Source organism: Talpa occidentalis, unplaced genomic scaffold, assembly GCF_014898055.3.
Source record: "Talpa occidentalis isolate TD23 unplaced genomic scaffold, MPIMG_talOcc4v2.1 talOcc4.331, whole genome shotgun sequence".
Taxonomy (NCBI): domain Eukaryota; kingdom Metazoa; phylum Chordata; class Mammalia; order Eulipotyphla; family Talpidae; genus Talpa; species Talpa occidentalis.
Genome location: NW_023603530.1, coordinates 1 through 5,220, shown reverse-complemented (window position 1 = coordinate 5,220; position 5,220 = coordinate 1). Strand labels below are relative to the sequence as shown.

Sequence of the window (5,220 nt, the reverse complement as noted above, 5' to 3'; positions counted from 1 at the left end):
GACCCTGCAGCTCTTCAGACACGTGTGCCAGGTAAACCCTTCTCTGGTTGCCTACAGTGTATATTAGCTGTACCCAGTATAGATAGAGACCGTAGTTAGGGTGTCGAACTCTATTTTCCTTTTTCCCATTTGACTGTCAGGTTTTGGGACCTTTGTCCCTCAATTTAAGAGATTAAAAAAAAAGTGATGTTAGCCCTTTATTTGTGAGACACTGCAAATATTTCCCTAGTTAGTTGTCTATTGACTTTATGGTGGTTTTGCCATGTAATTGTATCAAGTTTTATTAATATTAAGAAAATAACTTTTTTTTCCCCTTGCTAACAAGCTCAATTTGTTCTTGTGGACAAGTAAAATAATACAAGCAATTAATTAGATTCTGTCACTTAAAGCCATATACACTCTTAACATTGGTGTATCCCATTCTAGGCTTGCCTGTTTTGAATATGTATCTATAAATATACCTCTGTGACTTGCGAATTTTTTTTTTAAACAGTACCCTTTTAAAATAACAGCCTTAGCACAGTGACTCAATATTTAACACATAGTAGGTACTCTAGTGGAGAATAATTCTATGTCTCCACACAAAGCACTAATAAAGTATGTTTTGTTTTACAATTTGCTTTTTAAAACCTAACAGCATTCCAAGATGAGAATGTATACATTGTGCAAAAATGAGAAGTGATGTTAAAATATATAAAATAAAAGATGGAGCAGTTAAAAAAAAAAAAACCTAACAAGATGAGAATGCATACATTGTGCAAAAATGAGAAGTAATGTTAAAAATATATAAAAGATGGAGCAGTTAAAAAAAAAAAACCTAACAGCATTAGTGATTGTTTTCCCCATAATTAGATAGTCTTCACTTGCATCATAGTGTCTGCCCAGTTTTTTAAATTGTATGCTTATGCCATGACATTAAAGTTTCTATCATTGAACATTTATTAGTAATGTTTTTGCTATTTTGAGGAGGGAAAAACCATCAGTACCATAAGTAGTCTCATGACTAGATCTTTGGGCGCAAATCTAGAAAGGAGAATTGCTGGAACAAAGATTACTTAGGCTTTTAGTACAGATTATCTTCATCAATACTAGGTGTTTTCTTTAACTTTCAGTCTTTCCCAATTTAAAGACCTAACATCATAGAGAAGGTGTGAGGGATTTAATAGGTCTATAGTAAGAACAGTTTTAACTGATCAGTGTCCTTCAATCTCCCTGTAACTAGCCCATGTTTTCTTTTTTTGAACTCTTGTGTCAGCTCCTTGAAGCGCCAGCCAAGAGAAATTTGAATCACAGGCCCCACTTGACTGACCATGAGCCCCTCCTTAGCACAAAGCTTCATCAGTGTCTGACATGAATTTCCCCATAGCACTACTGTAGTAAGTCTTTACACCTGGGAAATTGTAATACTGCAAGAAGAGGGAATTTAGGAAACTTGGGTTGTTGCACATACACAGGTTGAAAATCAAACCATTTGCTCTCTATTACCCAGAACTTAGTTTCTTGGATATTGCAGTTTGTTTTTGAACCACATACTTTGTTTTCATGAGAAATTAAGAGATGATAATAAGCCTTGCCTTTGTTGTTTATAATTGGCTCGGCAAAGGCAAATAAGCTTCTTTCGAATGTGTGACTTTTCAGGAAATCATCAATGAGTGGGATGAACAGGAACGCATAGCCCAAGAAAGGGCTGAGCTGGAAAGCAGCCTGTATAGATACAGGAGCAGGAACTCCAAGACAGCCCTGAGCGAAGAGGAAGAGGAAGAACGAGAATTTAGAAAGCAGTTCCCGCTGCATGAAAAGGTTAGGTGGTGGTGGCACGCCTTGTTTTACATGAGTTCCTTGATTCCACACATTCTCTTTGATTGGTGTTAGTCTTTTTAATATATCTTAATCATTCACACTCCATCTTTCCCCCTTTCTTTTAGTTTAATTAGAGTTAGATTTTTAAAGGTCCAATTGCTTTACTTTTTTTTTTTTAAAAACAGGACTTTGCAGATATTTTGATAGAACCAACACTGGAGGAGAAAAAGGCAACTTCAGATGGGCAGAAGAAGAAGCAACCACAGACCCTACCCTCTTCTCCCAGAGTTCAATGCAGGCAGTGATGCTTATTCACCAGCAATTGTGCCTCAGCTTTGCTCGGTCCCTCTGGTACCAACAGACTCTGCCACCACATGAAGCAAAGCATTACCTCAGCTTGTTTTTGTCCTGCTATCAGACTGGAGCATCTCTTGTAACACATTTCTACCCCCTGATGGGTATGACAGTTTACTTCTGTTGTAGTCTTGGAAAATCACATGAATGTTACTGCTACTTCTGAAACTGTTAAAACCATTACCTCCCTGTTTTGACTAATTCCTTGTTGATAGCATGCCTTTGCATGAAGAACAAGCTAACTCCAAAAAGTTGCCTTAAAATTCAGCAGTGAAGATGTTTTCCTTTGTTTGAATACTTAGAGGTGAAAGAATTAAGAAAATAAGGATGTGGACTTAATTGAAGTGGTCTTATTTAAGTGGCCATTATTTCTAATTTCTCTCTAAAAGCGTCAGTACTTTTCAAATGAAATCATGTATTCTTGGGAGTAATCTGAAATTAATCTCAAAGAATATGATATGATGCAAATAAAATAGAGCCTTCATATTTCATTTCTCTCTATCAAGAATAGCTAAGGGCCTCCCTGGTTAAGTCTCAGCACTATCACTGCTACGGCCTGAGTTCAATCTCCGGCCAGGGAGCTAACCCATATGTGTTGCAGCAGACCTCTTCTATTTTGCCCATTGCTCCCATTAGCAGTGTATTTCAGTAGATCCACCTGTTATGCTCCCCACTCTTTCTCTGGTGAATCCTCTCACCACCCCTGCACCTCTGACCTACATCCCAGTTCTGTGCAAAAATAAAATTTAAAAGAACAGCTATAAAAACTGGGAATTTTAGTTCATCAAATCAAATGGCAGCCTCTTGATTACACCTAGGAGTATCCTCTGCATATCCAAGAGACTTAACACATTTTGGTGACTAGTGTGATAGTAAGGTCACACAGTCCTCTAGCCCAATGGTGCTTTAGAGGTAAATTTTATTTAAATATCTGCTTCCTCAATCCTAGTAGTTCATTATTTCTGAGAGTATGTTTCTGACATCTTTGTAACTTGATAGATTTACTTACAAGTTCACTGACTTTACTATGATCTTGTTTACTTCACAGGAGTTGAGCTGAATGGCCAACTTTTAGGCAGCCAACTTTTGGCCTGTACTCTTCCCATAACACTCTCTTTGGGGAGGCGACCTCAGACCTGATAGTGAAGCCTGATGGGCCCTATGACTTCTACCAGCACCCCAATGTCCCAGAAGCACAGTACTGTCAACCTGTGCTTCATGATTTCGCAGAGACTATCAATCAGCTATTGCAGGACTGGCCAGAACATCCGGCACTGGTGCAGGTATGGCAGCCCAGAGGAGCAGCACTGAAGGTGTGGCCTCCCATTATCCTGAGGGTTTTTCACTTGCACATTTGAACATACAAAACAAAGGCTTACAGAATCTCAGTTCAGTGAGAGACTACCACTTACTGCAGGATGAGCATATCAGTTTATATTGCTATTGTATAAATGATGTTTAGGGATTCCATTAATTTTATTTGTTGTCCAGGGCTTACTGTCCACATAATAAAATGTTGCTGTATTCCTCTGACTTTTCAGAACAGAAAGGCCTGGCTTTTTCAAGAATAGCAGTTTTAATTTTCATCTTGCTCTGTGGTCTTCAGTCATTTTTAATAACTTATAATGGTATAACTGAGTAATAAGAGTAGTTTTCTTAACATAATCAGCCATATTTCTAGAATAACAGAACAGATAAACCATTTCCCTTGGTCACCATTCAGTCTTGGAATTGTCATCCTTTGGGGGTGTCACCTTTCAGAGGTGTTTGCAAAAAGCAGGGCCTTTGGTGAGGTGTCTCTTCAGTAGCCCAAATCTTTTTTCCTGCAGCTACTGGTTGTAATGGACAGAATACGTAGTTTCCCGCTCTCTAGTCCCATCTCAAAGTTCCTGAATGGCTTAGAGATCCTTCTCACAAAAGCACAGGTAAGATGACTGACTCTTACTCATTTTAATTTGTTATCAGTTGAGAAAACATTATCTTGTGTCACCTTTATTTTAGAGGGACAAAAAGTTAGAGTTTGGGTTGGATATGGATAAGGATAAACCTTTCTAGTTTTTTTTGTTGTTAATGTTTTTGGCATGGGTCCAGATTATTGTGGTGGAGCCTTGCTTCTATGGGGCATGTGAAGGACTTGCCTCAGCTTCTCTCAAAGGTGGATGGCCACCATACCAAGGGTGGACTTTCTGCCAGGACTTCCAGGCCAACTTTTAAACAGATTGAATGATGTCACATATCACCCCCCTCAGTCTTCTCAGAGCCTCTGAAGTGGCTGTCTCCCTGTTTATCAGATTAGGGCTATGACCTTGGGTGAGGTAACATGACTAACAGCAGAAATTTAGACTTGTGCCTCCAACCCTGTGCTTTCTGCCTGCCTCTAAACTTGGCTCTGCTGGAATTCTGTCAAGTGACCAGAAAGAATTTGAAACTGGCTAATCTGGATGTAAACGCATTGTTATTGGTAGATCGTTGTGTAAGTTGTCTTAAGGATCCAATGGTCTCTACTCAAGAAAAGTCTAAGATGTTCCTGAGGGAGGTTGTGATTAGGGATTGGGTATTGGCCATACTGATTTATCTATGTTTGTTTAGGATTGGGAGGAGAATGCAAGTAGAACTCTGTCTCTTCGGAAACATCTCGATTTAGTCACTCAGATAATCATTCGATGGCGGAAACTGGAATTAAAGTAAGTGATGTATTTGTCATTTCCCTGGCCCATCCTGAATGCATGTTGTTCAAAGAGACTTTCATCTTTTGAAAGTATGTTTCTTCAAATTTATGTAGTATGACAGTAAGATAATATCCTTTTCTCTCATATTCTTATGTTCTCTCATACAGTAGTCACAGAAATAAATCAGGCTATTTGAATTACCATAAACAGAGACCAGGCAGGCAGCACTGTACATCCTGAGGCAGCAAATTTGGGGTGGCCTCTCCACATCTATTTGGGAAGAGAGAAAGTGCACATTTAACTTCTTTTCTGTGGTTCCAGATTTTTCAAACGAATTCCCTTAAATGCCTCTTTGGCCTCTTCTCTCATGTTTCAGCTGCTGGTCTATGAGTTTAGA

At 38.9% G+C, this 5,220-nt stretch overlaps 1 long non-coding RNA gene across 1 annotated transcript; it reads left to right on the top strand.

The window, feature by feature from the left end:
* The first annotated feature begins 2,052 nt into the window (after positions 1 to 2,052).
* Positions 2,053 to 5,220, top strand: LOC119256608 (uncharacterized). The gene is made up of 5 exons (XR_005127838.1): positions 2,053 to 2,258; positions 3,203 to 3,437; positions 3,984 to 4,079; positions 4,744 to 4,838; positions 5,200 to 5,220. It is a non-coding gene; the product is annotated as an uncharacterized LOC119256608 (long non-coding RNA).